Source organism: Protopterus annectens, chromosome 7.part0 (assembly GCF_019279795.1).
Source record: "Protopterus annectens isolate FY-2018-M chromosome 7.part0, PAN1.0, whole genome shotgun sequence".
Classification (NCBI taxonomy): Eukaryota; Metazoa; Chordata; order Ceratodontiformes; family Protopteridae; genus Protopterus; species Protopterus annectens.
In genome coordinates, this window is record NC_056739.1 from 1,719,768,720 (window position 1) to 1,719,792,508 (window position 23,789).

Below are 23,789 nucleotides of genomic sequence, written 5' to 3' on the forward strand. Positions count from 1 at the left end.
GTTTTGGACTCCTCCTCCCATGTATGCAGAGGGGTTTAATCTCTGGCCTGTGGTGTCCTACATAGTTCCATTGTTGGCCCTTTACAGTTCATTTTTTATAGTTTCTTTAAGCATTCTATGATCCAGAGGTTTGCCTTACGACAGCATACTTCTCTTTCTCTCAGGTCTTTGGTGATTACTAAACAACTTTCACAAGACTTGGAATGCATCCATTTTTAACACTACTAACAAAGTTACTATGCTCATTCATGCTTCCCTCAGAGACTCATCAGTTCCTCTTTTTCTCCCAATATTACTTACAGTGCAATCTACAATTTAAATAAATTCATGTCAAATGTGTGACATTTGAGGGCAGTTATTGACAACAAGCTTAGACTTAAAAAATAAAATTGCAACAACTGACAAACCTCCCCATTTCCATCTTACAAACAATATTATCGTCAGGCACATCCTGCTGAACTCCCTGCAGTCATGCATACAATCATTTTCTCTCGGCTGTATTACAGTAATGCTCTTTACCTAGACCTTCCGGCTTAGGAGATGAACTGCATACAAAATTCTAATGCAGCTACTTTTAGGAATGTCGAGATACCACCACATCATGCCAGTCCAACAGGACCTGAACTGACTTTCTACCAGACAGCATACTATCTAAAAAAGCTTTAAGTTTAAGATAACTTGCCCCGCATGACTTGGGTCCATTTTTCTGTATAAACCACCTGAACTGGTATCCACCTTCCCAGCCCCTATAATTATAATGAAAATTTCAGTTTCATTATAACCAATTATTAAGGTTATCTCATCAGTGGCTGAGAAATGACATTCCTAACTAAACCAATACTCTGCACTGGGAAATCCACTTTACCCACCAGCGCAAAAGACTCGTCAACATTAACAGCTAAGGAGGTAAAAAAAACTACTTTGACGTCCCTAACGTTTTAAATAGCATTTTATTTTTTTCTAATCCTTCTAGTCACTTATCTTTAAAGTTTCAAATGCCTTAAACGTTTTCTCCAAGGGATTTTTTTTTGTATGGATTACTTTTTCAAGGCCATACACATCTGGATATAAAAGTAGCTGGGATTTGACTAAAGCACAAAATATCGCCCTACAGCTGACAGCATTCGCATTTTTAATACAACGCAATGATAACATGCATTATTGTTCATTTCCTTCGTTCATTCCTGCATCAGGACCGTCCAGCAAAATAAATGTCAGGTAAAAAGCAGCAATAACTTCGCTCTCTGTCTGCCGCGAAGTGTTTCAACACCCATTCCAGCATAATCTCCATAACAGACTAAAACGTAGTTAGCCTTACGGCACATAAATGCTGTTTTACGAAAATCAGAGATAAACGTACTGTACTACTGCAGTCCAGTGAAAATTTTCCAAGCCACTTCGGCGCTTGGGAGGCTGTACTAGACTTTTCCACCACAGCACGTCTCCTTTTAAATGACACTCCTAAACTCTTAGTATAATTCAGGGTCCTATCTCTTTAACCGCCGATACAGTCTCGAAGTCCACCCCCGATTTTATCCTGTCATCATAAATGACGCAACAGCCCGGCCCACCTTCGCTCGGAAGAGAAAGAACATCAACAGTAACACTCTTCGCGTCGAAATTCCTACTAGTATCCTGACGTAGCATCCGCCTTGCGCGTGTTCTTATTGCTAATGTGCCTCAAGTCCATCCTGAAGGGGAGGGAAAGAGGGCAATTAAAAACAAGAAACACAACAAAAACACAACACCGCGTTTTCAATTATTCTTTTTGCGGATTGGAAAAGGGGAGCAGACGAATTTATGTCAGAAATTCACATCGACGCTGCAGGCATGCCTGTTTGCAATCCTGTTGTACCCCTGTTGCACCTCACTAACTACCGGGTACTGCTGCTGCATTATACGACGAAAAGCAACTAAAGGCAAACGTTAAGGTGTAATTAGCTATGCTACTGCTCACACGGAGTAGAAGCCAACATTCAAAAATTACAGTATATTAAATGGTGAAATTAACATTTACTGTCGCTAGTCGAACGTTTTATATGTCCAAAGAGGAAATGAGGAGGAGGCGGGGTAACGGAAAGCCAGGCCCCTTTGGAGTTACAAATTAAACAAAACACAAACACTCAATTACTACCTTGTAAGTGGAAGCAGAACAAGAAATTCTCTTTTCCTGTTTCTATTTCTCCCTTCTGGCAGAGGTGGAGCTTTACCCATTTCTATTACGTCACTGATTGGCAGGAAAGACTGGCAGACTCGCACCCCGCCTCTCTGTTTTGGGAGGCGGAGGAAGGCTATTTCTCCCCCCCACCGCACAGAAAACTCGCTTAGTTGAGAGAGACTGAGTGAGCAATCTACTGTATGTTGGTGGACTAGATTACAGGAAGACGCAGGCAATAGGGAACTAGATCACTGTACCCCTGCTGGATAGGACTATTGTTTCACTGACTTCCAACTTTGGATGCCGTCTGTGTTGTCAGGTGAGTACCTTAGAGAGTGATGTGTGTTGGTGACTGAAACGGAGCGTCGCATAGCGAAGGGGTGAAGCTGATACTGAGGTCCTTGGCAGGGGAAATCGTAGTCTACCCCCAAAGTGATACTTTGGTGGTAAGCGAAGCATAAGGGCATTTTATAGGCCGTGCGATATTCTTATGACATAAATTGAGGAATTCAAATGAATAGTATGTTATTTCTTGAAGTAGAGTAGTACACGGGAGGAATTATCAGATAGAATTAAGGACGTTGTGGGCAGTTACACTGATGAGTACTCGCCAAGTTTTAAGTTCAACTTTTATGTAGTTGTGCTTACTTTAAAAGATTTGTTTTATCTGTGTGCTTGTTTATGTGGCTGTCTTTTTTTTTCTGTGAGGCAGTTATTTATTATAGGTTTACCTTGCTGTTGTACCTATGTGTAGGACTTCGGTTGGACCTGGAAGTTGGTTTACTTTATTTCCTTGGAAGTTTCTGTATCACCTTGAGCTTCTGCTGTCGCGCTGGTTCAGTAGGTGTTATTGTGATTAACCAGGTACTCACTTTTAATTAACTAGAAGTATATCCTAGTGAATTTATGAACAAGGTGAGTTGGGGTTGTGCAATAATGACAGACTGTAGCTGTTGCACAAACAAAACCAGTAGTTGTGTTGATTATAAGTGACAGCTGTAATCGACATTGATCGGCAGTGTGAATCCTTTCGATGGTTTCTTTAAATGCAAATTCTCTACCTTGCCCGGTGTTTTACATGTGTTAATAAAGGTTACTTTGCATAGAGTCTGGTTGTGCAAATAAAATGTTATCATACATGCAGGTTATAAATAGAGAACTCATATTGGTTAAGACGCCCTGTTAAGTCACAGATATAAATTTACAGAGATTATGTAAAGTTTGCCACTGCTGTGTGGCTTAAAAATCTTAAAAGTAGGGTCATTGTGGTGGCTGGTTACCAGTGCTGGATATGGAAGCTGCTATTAAAAATGCCTAACGTGCCAGAGTACGTTTGAAACTTTAAGAAATTCAAAACACTGACATAGAATTGGGTACCGTTCTTGCTAACGGGTTATAAAATTGCTAAGGCAAGTTGGCATTTAATTTGTATAAAAGTATAGGCTCACTGCGTTGGGAAGATGAGACGGGTTATGGTGGTGTAGTAGGACATTTAGGCTGGCTGTAAGACAGAAGTGGATCGTTTTACTGTGGTCAGTGTAGGGAAGGGTAAGGGTGCACTGATTTAATCTCTTGGTCTGTAGGAGTCTACATTTAAATGCATGTTCAGTTTTTTTTCCTTACTTTTGCTTTTTTTTGTCTTTCAGAACTTTTTCATCAGAGCTAGAGGTTGTCTTAAGTTTAGTTTTAGAGTAGCAGGCAATTTTGTTTCCATTCTGTAAGAATTGATCATCTAGTCACTGAATTTGTGAAACAGTATTTATTTATTTAAAAAATGTATATTTGAAATAATTTTGTCTCTCGGTAACAGAGGATGATCGAATGAAGTTTGGTTAGAATCCTGTTTGCATAATATAATCCAGTGATACAACAGAATGAACTTTAAGAAAGATTGGGGGGGGGGGGGGTTAAGATATGTGGTCACTACTAAATGGCAAAGCACCAATGGGTACTGCAGTGGTGGCTAACTGTGAAGTACAGTGACCCAAGATGTGGTATTAACAGATGGTTTCTAATAGCACTGATGTCTAAAATTAATCCCAGAATCATCAGATCTGTATTTCATATTGCTGAGCTGTTTCTGGTCTGAGTAGCATCATGATAAAATCAATTTGATATATTGGAAATATAAATGTCGCAAGCAAGATACTTTGTGACATATTTAATATATAAAGAAAATGGTAATAACTATCCATTTAAAGTAAAGTGGGCGTTTTACCCTTCAGTTCTGTCAGTTCCAGATGTGTATAGTGATCTACAGCGATGGACCCTTTAAAATGTGAAATAGGACTGAATTGAAGGTTTACTATATTCCAGTCCTTGTGTATAATCAGTGCAATACTTTATTTACGTTTTGCTAATTACTTCGTTCATTTAGTCATGTAAAAGGTAAGGAGGGAAAACTGTACTCAGGTCAGTAATTTGAAAGCAGTTTGCGTTGTCTTAAATTTGTTGTTGATGGTTTGGGTTGGAACAAGAATCCAAAATGCTGCCACAGTAGAGAGACACACACAAAACTTAAAATTTCCAGTTCATTCCATCTCGTATCGGCACCTGAAGTAATAAAGTAAGACAGTTTTTTAGTGAGTGAGTAGGTTGATTCTTGTAGTGGGCTAAATGTTTAAATTTTAAAACAGAGACTGATAAATTTTGAAAGGTAGTGTATGTAGCTGACACAGTCTGGCATGGAGGTTAAGGCAAATGAATGTTGATTTTGTTTGTGAGTCATTTCATCCTATACCTGAAGGAATCATTGTTCCCTTGACTTGAAAATAAGACGATGCTAACTTTTATTTGGTGTGACAGAACTTTCCAGAATTCTGCCAGTAATGTATATATGTTCACAAGCATAAACATTTACAGTAGTGTGCAGCATTGAAGCACTAAATTGATCTTAAGTATACAGTATAGTTCAAAATGCTTAAAACAAGCAGTTTAGTTGGTTACCTGTTTGTGAAATGCAATGTATTAAATATTTTTGTTCTGACCTGACAACCACTGAAGTCCTTCATTACCTTGATAAGATAGTTTTTTTTTCTGCGAAATGGGCACTTAACAAATAGATCCAGAATGTAATTTTGGATTTGTTATTGAAGTTTGTTTTAATGATGATATGGTAGCAGCATTACCCCCAGTGTCCACACAACCTTCCTAGTGTTGGATAATGTTTTTAAACATTTTGTCTGTTTAATGATCTCCAGTGATTTGAAGTGCACCAACTTAGTCTAGGTTGATAAGAGGACTGTATAGCAGTACTGGTGGAACAATGTTATTAATAAAAAAAAATGCAAACATGTATTGCACCTTAAACAGTACAGGCTGCTGTTGTACACACTTGATTTGTAGAAGATCTGAAGGTCATTGGATGGTCTGTGTTGTTTCATACTGGAAACACAATTTTAATAATCAGCATATGATGGTGGTAATATCTGTGTGATGGAGTGTCTTGATTCTACCCATTTCCCAATATAAAACTGGAAGTATATTTTAGATTTTTTGTAATTTCCTAGTTTAGTGCCAAGTTGTGAAAATCTGATGGTGTTCACAGTGCTTGCAGTACTCCATTTTAGTGTGTTGTAATCTCATGTCAAGAGATCAAAAAGAGCAATTCATATTAGAAGGGATTTCTAAAGCAGGAAAAAGACAGGATTTGAGAGTAGGGACTATTTTTATAGCTCACTGGTTAGTTAAATTTTAGTATTGAGCCCAGTTCTGGAGTCTCTTCTGTGTTCAGACACGTGTGTCAAGATTAGAGGTTAATGTAGCAGATTTTACGTAACTTGGATTAGGATGGTGACATTTTGTGCTGGCTAAACAGTAACAGAGTAAAAGGGTTTCTAGGAGATCTATAGATTATTCAGCAAGTATTTGTTTTGCAACGCTTGTAGCTTACATTTAAGTAACGTAAATAGAAGTACAGTCTAGTTGTGTGAAGAGGAGGATTCAGTAACAACCCCATTTTTAGCTCTGGTTGTCATGGAATACTGCAGCAGTAAAAGTAGTAAAATATAGCAACTTGATGGGAGTATGGATCTTTCATTGTCATATAGTGCAGCTGTATTTTTATCTGCATGTTTGGTGGGGTGGCACACTAAGCTACTACCTATTCACTGACTTGTTTTGATGTCCAGACCATTGTCTCAGAAACCGAGAAAATTGCTTGAAAAAGAACTTTGCCTGTAGTGGGATTCAAGTGTAACTGATTCAAGCACGCAGACAGTTTTTACAAACTGCGATGTGTATGAGAAGACTTTTGAGAGGAGAAGATGCATCTATGTATGTCTTTTATTTATTTATTTATTTTATATATATATATATATATATATATATATATATATATATATATATATATATATATATATATGTGTGTGTGTGTTGTAGCTTGCTACAGATCCCCCACCATGCCCCAAGATTTTCACTACACCTTTCTAAATATGCTGGAAAATATTAAGATACAACCAAACACCCTAATACTGGGTGATTTCAACTACCCTGCCATTAACTGGGAAACTACTCTTGTACCAACACCTTTGCTCAACGGTTCTTGGAATTCATAAATTCCAACGCCCTAGAGCAACTTATTCATAGTCCCACCAGGGGTACCAATATTCTAGACCTGGTCATTACCAGCATGGGAGATCGATGCTCCACACCAGTGGTCACCCTCTCGTTGGCTCACCCTTGATGTCTACATCCCACCCCCCTTTACGGAAACCTCTGTAAAAAACTTCTCCAAAGCCAACTTCGTGCTTTTCAAGTCAGAAGTAACCAACTTCATAACACCCATGCAGATGGGAACTGGAAGTGCAACTGCTGAATCCTACACTAAGGTGCTGTACGAGCACATTCACTCGTGAATGGACCGAGCCAGACCGAGCCATGTCTTCTTAAAAAAAAAAAAAAAAAAAAAAAGAATCCAATTTGGTGGTCCCCTGCCCAGAATTCAAAAACAAGAATCTAAATGGCAATACTGAGATCTGCTCTGAGCTACAGCAGAATGGCACTAGATATACTGATACCAAGGATATTGCCAATATCCTGGCATATTCAGTGCCAACTTCACCCTCGTCTCGCCCACTAAAGGGCCCATCTCAATGCCAAAAGAATGCCAAATTCCGGTAATCACAGCCACTCAGGTAAAAACTGCACTCTCCAAAGCCAAGAATACAGCATCCATTGGACCAGACGGCATCTTGGGCTGTGTACTGCATGAACTACAAAATGAACTGGCACCTCACCTCTGTCATGTGTAATCATAGCCTCACCTCCGGCTTCATGCCCACAGAGTGCCGCACAGCTACAGTCATCCCACTCCACAAGGGGGATCCACTTTGGATCCCGGGAACTACAGTCCCATCAGTCTGACGAGCCTGAAATGTATTATCATGGAACTTATAAACAAAGACATTGGCAACCTTCAAACACTGGACCCCACCCCGTTTGGGTTCGTAAAGGGCCAATCTTGCCTCTTGAACTTGATTGACTTCTTTGAATCAGTTTCCAGAGCCGTGGGCGAGGGTAAGGTGGTTCACATAGCCTACTTGGATCTCACCAAGGCTTTTGACACTATCCTCCACTCTGGAATCATAGATAAACTTACCAAGCTGGGCATTAATCCCTGTATCGCTCGGTGGGTTGCAAACTGGCTTACTGACAGAACACACACTGTAAAAGCAGTCCACTCCAAATCCAGCTCCATACAAGTGACAAGTGGTGTACCACAGGGTTCTGTCCTGGGACCACTCTTGCTTGGCATCTACTTCTCTGAAGTACACGCCAACACTAAGGGACTCTGGCTTACAAAGTTCGCAGATGACTGCAAGCTGGGAGCCATTACTAAATCCCCAAATTATGTGGATATACTACAAAAGGGCCTTATCGAAACAGATGCCTGGTGCCAGAGCCATGGGCTCAAGCTAAATGCCAAAAAATGTTTAGTTGTCCCCTTTGGAGAAAAATCACATACGTGTGAACTACCACATAGGTTGGCAGTACACTAAACACTGAAAGTGTGATAAGAGACATAGGGACACATGTGGACAGTGGTCCCACCTTTGATAACCACATAGACACATCAGTTAGAAAATCTTTCTACGTGGCACACCTCATCACTTAAAAAAAGGAGGTCATTGTCCCTCTGTACTCATCTCTCAGTAGACCCATAATATAGAATACAATGCCCTGTTTGGTATGTACCTCACAAGACATCTGCAACAACTAGAAAGGCTGCAGAAATACCTCACAAAAAGAATCACATGCCTAAAGCAGATGTCTTATGCTGACCGTCTAAAAAAAACTCCAGCTGTACTCTGTCGCATATCACCTACTCAGAGGCGATTCTGCCTAACATACAAGGCCATGTCAAACCCAGAGTTGTTGGACATGCTACACTTAAAGAAATCCCAATCCCTATGAGCCACACGCTCCAGGGATCTTAACCTTGTCATCACAATGAATAGAACACGCTTGAGGGATGGGTACCTGACCCAGAGACTCCCATACTCTGGAATAGGCTGACCATACATGTCAGGCAGAGCGCTTCAGTGGCCCTCTTCAAGAGGAACCTTGACGATTGGATGGGAGATGGGAAATTCACCCTGGGGATCACATCAGTAGACCTGCTAGACAGACGTCCAGGACAGTAAATATTTGTGGGAAGCAATAGCCAGGGAATTGGTATGGCTAGGCTTGAATAGGCCCTAGGGCCGATAGCCTAGTACCTACCTTTGAATGTGTGTGTGTGTGTGTGTATATATATATATATATATATATATATATATATATGTATAGATTATATATAAAATGTGTGTGTGTGTGTGTATATATATATATATATATATATATATATATATATATATATATATATATATATATATATATATATATATATATATATATAATGTGTGTGTGTATATAATCTGTGTGTGTAAATGTATGCATACACACAAAAAGTAGTCCTTGTTTGAGTATGAGTACACACACACACAAATATTGGTCCTTGTTTGAGTCTGCAAGTGGACAGGTTTACTTGTGTTTTCGTTTACTGAACAGATATACGGTTATGAACATACAACCATACTTGGTAGAACTTTATTGTAGTCTTTTTCAAGACCTTGCATTTTGGATATGGCTCGTGTAGGTGTCAATGTCTGCATTCTACTTTTTTTTGCCATGACCTTTCTAACCTCCCTTTTGGACTGAAAAAGCTGGTGGTGTACCCCTTCTGGCAAAGGAAATGGTGAGCATGGGTGCTGTTGTATGCACCTGCTTTATCAGCTGTATTGGGCTATTAGAAAAGTGTCATCCCTATTTAGTCTTCTCTGGGTTAGTTTTAACATATTTTGCAGTATCTGAATAAACTTAGTTTTGTGCTACATATTAAAATTAATTCATTTAATTTACTTGTTTTTACACCTGGATATTTAAAAAGAAAGTACAGCAGGTGAGTAAGCCTTTTGCACTGAAATACTACTACACTAGTACTTCAGGGATATCTGTACAGTCATTTGTGTTGTCCTGTGTTTTCTAGATGTGTAGTCTCCTGAAGTTGTCTGTATCTTGTACTAAGAGTTTATATTTTGTTTTTACCACTCTGTGAGAGTCTGTGTAAGGGGTGTAGCATGTTGTAAGAATACTCTCTTATTTAATAAATTTGAGTTATTAAAAGCTTTAATGTACAAAAAGTGTTCTTGTATAGTGTTTAAAAAAAAAAAAAAACTTTGTGGCCTCCTGCATTTCGCATCCTCAAGAAGATTCTTGTCTGAAGTAAGATACAAGCATGTGTATGCACAGAGTCCCACTCCTGAATTGTGTCTGAGGGGAAGGGCACTCTGACAGGTTTAAAGGAGGACGCTGTAGAAACAAGAACAAAAATTGTATATTTAACTTGTATGCAATACTACTGTTTCTTTTTCTTTAAGTTTGATGTTTTTGTAAATTAGTTGTATCCTAAAATGGTCTGAAGGGGACTTTTATACTAAAGTGAGTTTTATTTTTCAGTTTCTTTCTTCCACAGTACACTTTATTCCCCATCACTATGGCAGTATATCTGTAAGTCAGGTGGTTTTATTTCAGCAGTTAGTTACAGCACCAGTGCTGTGAATCTTGTTATAAACTATTAAAATTTTTCCATGCCTAGTTCAAATTTTCTTTTAAAGCACTTAAATCAGTGGTTACTGTATGCATTCTGAGTCATAGTTTCAAGCTGTTAGGGTGGTTGGTACTACTGCTGGTATCCTGGAATTGGCAGCATTTTTATTTTGTGGCCTAAGACCACTAGTGGTAACAGTTGTATCATCATAAGACCAGCCTGTGCCCCTTTGGTGCATGTGTTGTCCTCCACATGCTCTAACAATGACCACTGTCACAGTCTAGGATAATCATGCCCACGTCTTCCCGACACTAGCTCTCTGCATCGTGATATGCTTCCACACTCCAGTTGGGGCTGTAAATTTTAGAGCAGTGACACAAAGCATGCGAAAACCGTTGTTCCTTCCCAGATAGGCAAATCCGTTCTCCCTGCTTGTGCTCAAGTGCCAAAACTGCTAATTCAACACTGGTCATGTCATCTGGGCTATCCATATTAAAGGCTTTATCCATTTATTCCATTGCCTTAGGCTCCTAGCAAGTTTCACCACCATCCCTTTGTTTTGCTTAGTTGTCATAATTGCTTGGTAAGTGTCCAGCAGTTCTGCTAAGTCTTTTTGTTACTTGCAGTTGATATTTTATAGACATGGAAAGGCAGTTTTAAATGGATGCTGCTGTTTTACTCTTGTTTTTTCAAATTTTTTCCCCCAGTGGCATAGATAGTTCACTGAACAAATTGATATTGCTTGCAGGCTTGCATTGTTATAGGATAACCATAGCTCTCAACCTTCCATCTCTAAAATGAGGAACACTGGCCCTCATAATGTAGAACAAATGGGCAAAATGTGGAACAAATGGGTGACTGACGACGTCAACTAGGAAGGTCATATGCTGGTTTTACTTGTCAAAAAGATCTTTTCGTGAATTAATTATTCTTTTCTATTAACCATGGATATCAGTTAAAAAAATTCTTAACACTGAATGTGTGACAGGCCTTTTCAATGTGGAACTTTGAGGAACATGAACGTTTTAAGACTCCAAATGAGGTACGTTCCTTGTAATGAGGTACAGTTAAGAGGCACAAGGATAACTGATCTTTGCTCTTATAAAAATTCCTTCAACAAATGGTTGTGGAAAAGAACTGTAGTGGCATGCGTTCTTCTGTCACACTTGACTGATCTTTGCAAAACTCACTGTCAGGAAGTAAAATTGTGAAGAATGACTAATGAAAAACTGCAGGACGAGTGTAGCTGCCTCTGTTTCATCATGCAGGCTGAAACATTTCTTTTAGAGCAACTGTGAGATTTGAGTAAGGAAAAAAATAGTAAGTAGGAAGCATAATCATAATTGCTGTTTTGGTGTCTTGGTACGATTCGTGTAAGAGTTTTCTGTTTAATAGAAGTGGCCATTGACAAACTTCTACCTTTCCAGATTCTGTCTGCAGGGATAGATAGCTGCAAGTGCTATGCTGTCGTGAGGTGAGAGGTGAAAGGGGTTCTAGAGTACAGTTCTTGCCAAGATTGAAAGCCCTTTTTGTTGGGAAAGCTGTGTTAAGGAAGTAATGGATTTTTCAGACGCTTTTGACAATGCCAAATGTTTAACTCCACCAGTAGTGGTTTTGAAAGTGAGGGCCATCTGCACTTTTCATTTATCCAGATGTCAATCTGTGTGATTAGTGATTCTTGGTCTACATATAATTTTTCAGATTTCTGGTCAGATCTGCTGAGTATGAATGTATGGATTTTGATTGGGAATTTGCTTACAAACTTTCTTCCTTTTCCACTTTCAGTCACTAACAATTCATGATGAGCCATGGTATGCATATATTAGTCCTTGTATGTTAGCTTAACTCCTTTAACTTTCTCTCCCAGCTGCAAAACCAACACTCTTATATTTTCTGGAAGTATTCCAAAATAAAACTTGCGTAGTCCAGTCTTTAGTCTTAAAAAAAAAAAAAAAATATGCTACATTCTCTGACTTGTGCACAGTGTGCTTTGTTCATATTTTGTGTAGTTCAGCATTGAATGTGGGTAAAGCAGCTATGCTTTTGAATAGTATGAGTACCTTTTATCTCTAAGATCTTTCCAATAGTTTTTTATATATAATGTCAGGTATTCATTGCTATGTCATATAGTTAATGAGGCCTGTTTATCCGATAGTTGGTAGCTTGCATCCTTCACAGAATTAATTGTATAACAAGTAAATATCAGTATTACTGGCACTTACAAAGATTTTTGCAAATCAAAAAAAGTTTTTTTTTTTATCACATTTTCTTGTATGTTTAGTTTCTATCCCTAAAGGTTACTGAATGCATACCTTTAACTGTTGTGCCCAAGTGCATTACTTTTTCTGCCACACTCCTGAGTATTCAAAGTAGGTGGACTGTGCATGGAGGCAAAGTATTGTTTCACACTGATAAGTTCGCAGATTGGACATAGTTTGGTAGCAGAGTCATTTTTAGAGTTATGGGGGTCCTTGTAGGATGGACATAGTTTAGGGCCATAACTTAAATCAACAAACCCCACAATGGCCTTAAAGACTCGAGCCAAACCAGTCACCCCCCCCCTCAAGACACACATGCTGAAATTACGAATACAGAGTAAGTTTAGGTGATGTGAACTACAACAAGAGTAATTTTAATCAGGGAGGTCAAAGGGATTAAAAAAAATCAAGAAGGCCAAAGCAGAACTGAAGTAGAATTCATAGTATGTTTAACCTATAAATGGACCTATACCAGAATTATAAATTTGAGGCATTCTAGCAGAGTTCATGCAGTGGACTTGTTGATTTGAAAGAAAATATATGAATCCAAAAGGCTCTGCTACAGTTAACTAGAGTGAAGGCGCTTCAGGATAAACAGATTAGGAAGTCCTAGCAGGATTAACCAATTCTGGAACTACAACCGAGATAATGGAATAACTGCAGAAAGTGCTGTACAAGTTATTGTTTTGAACTTGCTTGTTCTTGTCAGGAGCTTGCGGTGACCATATGGTTGTTTATTACCTAAAGCTATGTATGATTTTTATACTGTATAGTTGTAACTGATTTTATTTATCTTTATGATATACAGGTTTTGATACAGCTTAAATACTTGATTGATTTGTTTATCTCCGATGTTTAAGCATAGCGCAGCACCACGCAAACGTGCAGCGCTTATAAGAACAAGAAAATAATTAAAAACAAAGCCAAAAATAGGCATTTTCACTAAAAAGCTTATTCTGCCATGCAGGTGAATGGCAGACTGAAAACGACATGGCCACTGAGTAGTGGTTGCTAAGGGGGGGGGGGGGGGGCTCAGTGTGAGAGATGTAACCATGCATTAGTAGGCAGTCCTATGCAAATGATAGTGAATCCCAATTTTCCCCAGCATGTGAGCCATGTCCCAAGAGTGTAAGAGTAGGAGTAGGTGAGTAGTAGAGTAGAATATAGGTGACATGAGGGGGGGTGTCAGACAGGCTGTAAGCTAATTGGAGCACAGCGGCTTATGTTTGCTTTGAGTTGCTCAGGATTGCAAGAGGCGTGCCTACAGTTGTCCTATTTGAAAACCTCAAACCAAAGGTGCACAATGTTAAAAGATAGGAAACTCCTTGCAAACATGCATACAGCTTGTGCGCTTGTTTGCGCGGCACTGCCCCTTGTGGAAACAAAGGGAAAAGGAAGGAAAAGAAGTAGTAGGAAGTTAACCAAGGAGAACTAGCAGAGCTGCCAGGTGAAATGTATCCGAATCAGCCAATTACACAGGCAGCAGACTAGCCCAGCCCAGCACTTTAAACTCTGCAAACAGCATTCCCCCCATATTTTTTCCCAAGAACTCTGCAACACTGCAGTATACAAACTGGGAAAGCTTAAAAAGCTCAAGTCAGACAAAATGTTAGGGGCTGCTCTTGCTATCATAAACCAACATGTGCAAGATGCTGAAGGTGGTGATGTGAATGTTGCTGAGCAACCCACAGTGAGGAGACCCGGGGTAACCTACCAGGGGCTACATGAGCTGGAGATAGTGGAGTGCTATAGGGTGGACAGAGATCTCCTACAGCAAATTGTTGAGCTGTGCTGGCCATGCCTCACACACAGAACCAACAGAGGAGAACCCCATCCCAGTGGATACCAAGGTATGTGTTGGCATAAGAATACTAGCCACAGGTACCTTCCAAAGACCAACTGGTGATATGGGGATTTCACAGGCATCAGCATCCAGGGTATTCCACATGCCATATCAGCACATGCCAGTGAGCACGTATATTTCCCCAATTCCCGTGAGGCATTGGCCAGCAATGTGCGTCTTTTCCACCAAATAGCAGAATACTCTGAGGTAGTGGGTGCAATAGACTGCACGCACATACGCACCAAAGCACCACCCGGTGATTGGGGTAAGGTTTACATCAACCGCAAGGGCTTCCCCTCCAACTGCCAGGTCGTGTGCGATGCCCAGGGCATAATAATGAATGGGGGATGCTCTATATGCACTGGAGCCGTGGCTGATGACACCCATCAGAAATGCACATACACCTGAACAAGGACTCCATAATGAGGCACACGCACAGACAAGTAACCTAATTGAGCGTGTGTTTGGGATGCTCAAGTCACTGTTCCGGTGCCTGGACACATCTGGTGGAGCCTTGCAGTACTCGCCAACTACATGTACCCAAATTGTTATGGTATGTGCCATACTACACAATATGATCCTGCGGAAACAGCTGCAGCAGGAACAGCATGGGCAGGGCCAAACAGCCCCCCACCATTGCCAAGGCCTGCACAGCTTGACTCTGAGGAGGAACAACCTGAGCCTGCCCCAGTAGACAGAAGGAGGCGTGCCCAGTATGCCCTGGCCTTGGCAAAGAGGCAACACATAGCACATACACTGACTCAGTAGGAACCCTGGAAATGACACCTCTCTCTGACTCGCACATACAGTAAAAGGGATGCCTAACTTGACACTACCTGTTTTCAAATGTGTATAGGGAGTGTACTATGTGCATCCGACATAGGCAGCCCTGCAGCACCACCTGAGGCATGAGTGCTCTATTTTAAACAATATAAAGCACTGCTAAGCGCATTTTACCAGTATTGAGCATATTTAAATACAATTGCGTGTAGCTGTGCACAGCGCTAACCAGTGCAACATCGGGCAATGTTGGGCAAAGTCGAGCAAAGTCAGGTAAACACGCTCACATCTGCTTTACTGTTCCTTAACCAGTCAAGTCTGCCCAGCAGGAAATAAAAAGCAGCGACCGGGCTCGAACTCAGGATACTGTGCACTATAGTCACAGTACTGAACCACTAAGCCACAACAGCATTTCACTGGCACAGACACAACTTAAGTCACTCACACATACCAGTTGGGGGGGGGGGGTCACATACCTAACAGTCACAGCCAGCAGGACAATTGTAGACAAACAGAAATAAATGCTGTAGCATGCCCTCTGACCTCCCCCCAGGCCTATGCAGACAGATAACAGCAGGCCAGGCAATGTGATGTGGGTTGGGTAGGCTATGAAGTCACAAACGAATATGCGTGTAATTGGAAGCGAAGGTCTGTAGTACAATAGTATGCCTCAAGCCAGTATGATGGGTAACAGTAGAGACTGAAATGGCGTACCTGACATAGCAGTGCAGGCCTAGCATATGTGTAAAAGTGTCAGGTGTACCCCTCATCCTGTGTACACCCACAGTAACAATCAGGTGTGCCCCCCCCCCGGGTAGAAATTACAAATAATAGCTGCCCCCCCTGTATGTAGAAATGTTAAGTCTATGCAAATTGATGCATGGAAGCCCTGCAGACACAGCGTGCTTCCTGTCGATGTACAACACAAAGGTGAGCCTTAAATTTTCACACACATATATATATATATATATATATATATATATATATATATATATATATATATGTATATGTGTATATGTATGTGTATATATATATATATATATATATATATATATATATATATATATATATATATATATATATATATGCCCATAGTGGGCATGCTCACACACTTAAATTTAGCAAATGTCAGTCAACATACTGAAAGGTCATACTGGGCATGCTCACACACTTAGGCCATGTCTGAGTACAGCAGTGGGTCACACATCTAGCAGTTGCAATTCTTACTCCAGACACATGGCACTATTCACCAATCCTGCCTTATGCACACAGTGATATGAAAACAGACCCATATATATTGAACCCCTGTCATAATCAAACAATGTAATACAAGTACTTAAGTTGTTCAAATAAAGTGAAAATTCAAAGAAGATCAATAAATCTCCGATCAATATTGTCAAAAAATGAGCACTTCTAACATTATCCAAGCCATGTTCTAGCAAAAATATTGCCAAAGAGTCCATAGAGAACCATGAAGCTTTCTTTCGCTATGTCATAAATATCAATGTAAACTCCTATATGTTCTGAGTCAGTGCAAAGTGTAAATGAATACATGTACATGACTGACGTTGTCAACATCTTGTCAGACAGGTCATACATATTTACCCCCCCCCCCCCCACACACTGACAAAAGGTCCCATTACCATACCCAGAGATTGTGAAAAGCCAGAAATCACATATACAATGGTTAAACAGTTCTATCCAAACCTAAAAACACGGTGTCTATGGTTTGACATGGTGTCCCTGACTGTGTCATATGTTAACTCTAAAACAAACAGACCCTGCACCTGAACAGTATGAGACTCTCCCTCTGTACAGGATATGAAACTGTTGAATGGGTTACAGCAACGTTTGGCACACTCCACAAGTGTTGGTGCACAACAGACCATGGGAACTATATTGTCTTATAAGCCTGATCTGCAAGACCATGGAGTCCATCATTATGGAACTCCTAAACAGAGCTATTGGGAGCTTACAAACGCCCAACCCTATCCTTTTTGGTTTGGTCAGTGGTAGATCATCGTCCCTAAACCTGCTAGACAGTTTTCAAGGCAGTTACCCAGGACGTACATCAATGAAATGAGCTCCACATGGCCTACATAGACCTTGAAAAGCCCTTTTCCAACATCCCACACACATGTTGTATCCACAAAATCAACAACTTGTGCATAAACACGTATGTCATCTGATGGATTGCCAACTGGGGCACAGATAGATCCCACAAGGTTAGAGTTGTAGTCTCCCTGTTGGACTGTAATCAATCTGTAGCCTGGGTAACTTGTCTCAAAGAAATCCACCCAGTTCAGGAGGTGTGATCTGCATTTGACAAAGCCAAACTGGGTGTGCTCAACTGTGTGAAGGTTCCCAATGTCTTTATTGTTGACTTCCATTATGATTGGCTCCATTGCCTTGCAGATCAGACTTGTCAGGCTCATAGAGCGTGAATGCCAAGGGTCTTTTGTAGCCCCACCCCTGTGGAGTGGGAAGAACATTGCTGTGCAACATTCTATGGGTACATATCCTGTAGAGAGGATGTAGAGAGAGGTGTAGGTATCATTGATTAATATGGATACATCCCCACCCTATGTGCTATGATCCAGGTTCTGATGGTGGAAGGTATGGAATGAGTAGTATCCTGGTAGTGCTGGTGTGCTCTCTGGTGCCTTAAACTAGGTTTCTGTTACTGCACAGATATCAATATTCCCCATACTAAGAAGTGCTTAGAGTGTGTGCATTTGGAGGCTGAGACTTCTGGCAATGAGTAACATTTAGCTCACTTTTTGTGGTTATTTATGTTGGTTACTGGGTTTGGTTTGTCCTGAGTGACCTGAAGTAAATGCCTCATTGGTCCGATCCAACCATAAGCAAATTACCTTACATATCCACATTCTGCCCCCCCCCCCCCCCCATTAAGGAAACCATGTTAAAATTTCTCCAAAGCCAACTTCATGCTTCTTAAGACAGAAGTGGTGAACTTCATGACACCCTTGCAGACTACTGAATCCTACACAATTGCACTTTATAAGCACTTGCATGAGTGCATGGATCATGCTATCCCAAACAGAACCAAGATGCTATCCTCCAAGAAAAGGAAGCCAATCTAATGGTCCCCTGCCATAAACTGTACAACAGAAGGAAGAAACTGTTGCAAAAGAGGGTAAAATCCCATGAGTGGAGGAGCTCCCTGGTCAGCCTCCGTAAGAAGCTGCGATCCCTGATGACATCCTCCAAAGCTAGTTACGAAAACAAAATCGCCACTGATTCTAAAGACAACCACAAAGCATTCTATACGTATGTCAAGAATCTCAATGTCAACACTCGGATCTGCTCTGAGTTACAGCACAATGGCACTAAATATATAGACCCAACTGATATTGCCAACATCCTGGCAGGTTCAGTGCTAACTACCTCCCTCTCACACATGGAGCCCATCTCTATACCGGAAGAATGCAAAGTTGCTGTCATCACGGCTGCACAGGTAAAAAACACACTCTCTAAAGCCAGGAACACAGCATCCATGGGACCAGACAACATCCCAGGCTGCGTTCTACACGAACTACAGAACAAACTGGCACCACACCTAAGTACCATGTTCAATCATAGCCTCGCCTCAGGCTTTGTGCCTGCTGAATGGCGCACAGCGAGTGTTATCCCACTGCACAAGGGAGGAGCCACCATGAACCCTGGGAACTAGCTTCCCATTAGCCTGATGCATGATGCACCTGGTCTGCAAGGCCATGGAACATGTCATCATGGAACTTATAAACCAAGACATTGGTAATCTCCAAACTCTCTGGACCACAACCAGTTCGGGTTTGTAAAAGGCAGATCATGTCTCCTAAACCTGATAGACTTCTTTGAACCAGTCACCAAAGCCATAGGCTGTGTGAACCACCTTACCCTCGTCTATCTAGATCTTGGCAAGGCTTTCTACACCATCCCCCCCCCCTCTGGAATTATAGATAAACTCACTAAACCAGGTATAAATCCCTATGTCACAAGATGGGTTGCCAACTTGCTCACTGACAGAACCCACACTGTGAAAGTAGCGGACTCTAAATCCGAATTCATACCAGTGACAAGTGGAGTACCAGAGTTCAGTCCTGTGTCCTGTCCTGTTAGCCACAGAAGGTCTTTGGCTAATGAAGTTCGCAGATGACTGCAAACTAGGAGCCGTAATAGAAACTACTAACGATGTGGACATCCTGCAAAAAGGCCTCATTGAGACAGATGCCTGGTGTCAAAGCCATGGCCTCAAGCTCAGTGCCAAAAAGTGCATTGTCATCCCCTTTGGTAAAAACTCTGTACCCATGAACTACAACATAGGCGGTAGTATACTTAACACTGAAAATGTGATGAGACCTTGGGACACAGGTGGACAAGTAGTCTCTCCTTTGATAATCACATTGCCACAGTAGTCAGGAAATCCTTCTACGTGGCACACCTCATCACAAAAGGTTTCTCATGCAGAAAAAAATAGGTCATTGTTCCCCTCTACTGATCACTCATTAGATCCATTATAGAGTACAATGCCCCCTTTTGGTATGTACCTCATAAGACATCTACAACAACTGGAAAGGCCGCAGAAATACCTCACAAAGAGGATTACCCGCCTCAAACACATGCCCTACACAGACAGTCTCAAAACACTCCAGCTTTACTCTTGTCGCATATCGCCTACTCAGAGGTGATCACTGCCTAATATACAAAGCTATGTCAAACACAGAGCTGTTGGACATGCTCCACTTAAAGAAATCCCAATCCCTCCGAGCTACACGCTCTACAGACCTAAACCTAGTCACCACAATAAACAGAACATGCTGGAGGGATATATTCCTGTCCCAGAGACTTTCCATACTCCGGAATAAACTACCTAACTATATCAAACAAAGGTCCTCATTAGCACTCTTCAAGAAAAATATTGATGATTGGATAGGAAATTCACCCTGGAGATCACTTCTGTGTGTCTGCTCGACAGTGGCACAGGAAAATAAATTTCTTGGGCGGCAAAAGCCAGAGTACCTTTTTCGCTGGGCTTATATATGCCCCAGGGCCTATAGCCTAGTACCTACCTATGAACCTTTGAACCTTGCCTAAAAAGGTAATATGGGGACAGCAGGAGCCTTGGCCAGTATTCAGAAGCATAGGGGCGACATGTGGAAACCATCTGTAGCGAAGCATCGAGGCTTGTCTATCATGTCATCACAGGCAGATAGAGACTGGATCCCCTTTCAATGACACCAGAAGCTCTGCCAATTGTTTGAAGTTTATCATCTTTCTGTGATATTACAGTATCATGTAGGTGAAGGTAAGATGCTACTCAAGGTCAGGGTCATACCAGCCTGGGCTACATGATCATAGAGCTACTATATATCTCTTGTCATGTTGTCCTGGGAGGTATGTCTCAGATCATTCACACTGACATGTACAAAGAACACCTCATATATGTACCTGTTCTGGAGTGATATAAGTGCTTGTGTTATGTGGTGGATCATAGCGCCTGACAGACAACTGACAGTAACCTTCCCCTTGTCCAGCTGAGTGAGTGGAACATCTGTGTGCCTGACTATTAAGTCACCTATTACTAGTGGGTTTGGTATGTTGTTTTGCCTTAAGGCCTGTTGTGAGGCACACTGCTTTGGTGTATTGTGTGTTTTCTGGCGTGTGCTTGGAGGTGCATGTTGCTTGCTTGTCTGCTTAGGAGGACACACTCTCTCTCTTTTTCAGATTACCATACTCTGAGAATACAAATATTAATGTGTATTTATGTGTGTGTTTTGCTGGTGCTTATATTGCAGGTCTATGTGAGACAGTTTGTGTTGTGGTTGTATGGCCCTACCCCTCCTGACTGTATTGTCCAGTATTGGGTTGACTGAGCTTAGACCCTATATGTGCCAGCATGTGGTGTATCAACCCATATATGATATGGTCATGGCCTATGCATACAATACACTGACAATACACCTAGTATGATAAGCCTGCTGAGGTTAGCAAATGTGAAAAAAAACTTTGGGCAAACTGTCAGCAAGTAATGTCTGTATTGCACCCTGTAACTCCATATTGCTTGCCGAAGTGTAAAGACGTACTTAGTTTAGATTAAGAACCCCGCACTTGCCAACTGTGTGTGTGTCTCTCCCTGGGGAGAGAGCAACCTTTTTGGAGACTACTCACACCCCTTAAAAGTGGTATACTCATCTTTGTCAAGTCTGATGTCGCCATCCTACAAATATACCTGTGGAAAGGTGAAATCCCAGTAATGTGTATAGTGCGTCGTGTAAATGCATACTGCTGTAGTATCATAATGTAGTTAGGTATGGGTTTGAATTCTGCACTTGCCAACTGTGTGTGTGTGTGTGTGTGTGTGTGTGTGTGTCTCCCTGGGGAGGAACAACCTTTTTGGAGAATACTCACGCCCCTTAAAAGTGGTATACTCATCTTTGACAAGTCTGATGATGTCACCATCCTACAAATATACCTGTGGAAAGGTGAAATCCCAGTAATGTGTATAGCGCGCCATGTAAATGCATACTGCTGTAGTATCATAACATACTTAGAAAGGAGTTTGAATCTCTCACTTGCTAACTGTGTGTGTGTGACACCATTGCTCAATGTGTGTGTGTGTGACACTGTTGGTCATTGTGTGTGTGACACCGTTGGTCAATGTGGAGTGGGTTTTGATTTTTCTAGTGTATGACACATCACAATGACAACTGTATGTGCATTACACATGTAAGGTAGCTGTGGGGCAAAGCCATATACATACATATGACCTCAATTATTTCATAGGTGGGTACTCTGCTTTCTCCATGAACGCATCTGTTATCTTTGCCAGAGCGTGTTGGCACTTTCCAGACCTTAGGTCACTTCTGTATGCTAGTGACAAGCTTAGCCACTGCAGTGATCCCTGGGCTACGTCTTCTGTTTCACATCCACTCATCGCGGTTTCTATTGAAGTGTGTGCATGAGGGTTTATGCTTGAGGTATATTTGAATCCTGTTCCAAAGGAAGCAAAGTCTGGCAAAGATGACTAATCATTATAGGTGTGCAACAATTTCTGTGGATCTGCATGCAAACCCTTTACTGCTTATGTGCTCCACAGAGGGATTTCCAAAACCCTTTGGTAATGTGATTACCAAAGGAGAGATGACTAAACACATGGCTCTATGTGTACATTAGTACCTGTTCCACATTTTGGGGGCTACTACGTATGTTGTACTCTGGGGTTACTTTGTTTTCTAAAGGTGGATAACTATGCTTTCTTTGGCTTATAGCTTTACAGCAGGAGTTTGACACCAGGTATCTGTCTCCGATGCCCTTTTGGAGAATGTGTGTCCTCTGGAGAATAAAGTATAGCCCACAGTATGGATTTTCATCAGACGTAGGCAGACATATCCGTACTGTTTTGCTTGTACCTAAGAAAGCTATATGCCAAACAAGTGTGGTCCCAGGACTGAGTGCAGGTGAATACCACTTGTTACTGGCATAGAATTGTACATGGAGGCTGCTAATGTTACTGTGTCCTACATCTGTGCGTCGGTTGTCAATCCATCATCTAACAATAGTTTATGGTCAGTCTGTTGAGGTTATGTATAATACCAGAATGTGGGATGGGTATGAATTGCTGGTGAGCTATAGCTTGACTGTGTGGACCTCCCCTCCTCTCACCTATAGCCTTGTTAACTGGCTTGAAGTCTACTAGGTGTAGGAGCCATGATCTGGCCTTTAGAGAACCTAAGTGGGTATGGTGCAGTGTTTGCAGGTTCATAATGTCTCTGTTAATGAGTTCCATAATGCTGTGCTCCATAGCCTTCCCGATAACATTTGTCTGGTTTATAGAGTGAGAGTTTCCAGGATCTGTTGTAGTTCTACCCTTAATTTATATTAGCATTTGTACTGGGTGTGACGGGGGTGGACAGGTTTAGGAATAAGTATATTAGAGGGTCAGCCCAGGTTTAAAGGTTAGTAGACCAAGCCAGATAGGCAGGATTAAGTTGGTTTGTACATGTGCTGTGGAGGGATGCAGAGTATATTGTGAAATAGATGCTAAGGATGAAGCTGCCAGGTAACAGGAAAAGAGGAATGCCTAAGATGAGGTTTATGGCTGTGGTGAGAGAGGACATGCAGGTGGATGGTGTGACAGTGCAAGATGCAGAGGGCAGGAAGAAATGGAAATGGATCTACTGTGGCAACCCCTAATGGGAGCATCCGAAAGGAGAAGAAAAAGACGTTGCAGCTCAACCCTTGTGCACTTTGAACACCATTATCGTGCGTCATTCCACAAGTATGTAACCTGTGTAGAGGCTGCATCTGGACAGAGTGTTTAGGTGAGTGGTGACTTCATATGTCAGCTTGTGTATGACACAGCCAGGGACACTGTCCAGTACCATTGCCACTGTGGTTTGGACTTTGGTAAAGAGATGTTTTAACTAGTGTCTGTGAATCATCTGGTTTCATGTCTGGAAATTTGGCTCTTGTGTAACGACAGGGTGGTGAAATCCGCATTCAAACTGTCTGACAAGAAATTGGTAATGTCAGTCAGATAAGTGTACTTTGTGACCATTTACATTAACTGTGACCCAATCTGAGATTTCCCCTGTAGATTATACACACAACACTAAAGAAAGCTTTAGTGTTGTCTTTGGAATCCTTGCCATTTTGTAT

The 23,789-nt window shown here is 41.3% G+C and overlaps 1 protein-coding gene across 1 annotated transcript in view; it reads left to right on the top strand.

Annotated features, from left to right (window-relative positions):
• The first annotated feature begins 1,596 nt into the window (after positions 1-1,596).
• Positions 1,597-23,789, top strand: part of FURIN (furin, paired basic amino acid cleaving enzyme) — a 1,258,063-nt gene continuing 1,235,870 nt past the window's right edge. Inside the window, exon 1 of the mRNA XM_044078261.1 lies at positions 1,597-2,477. The gene's annotated coding sequence lies outside the window, so the exon portion shown is untranslated. The remainder of the gene's footprint in view (positions 2,478-23,789) is intronic.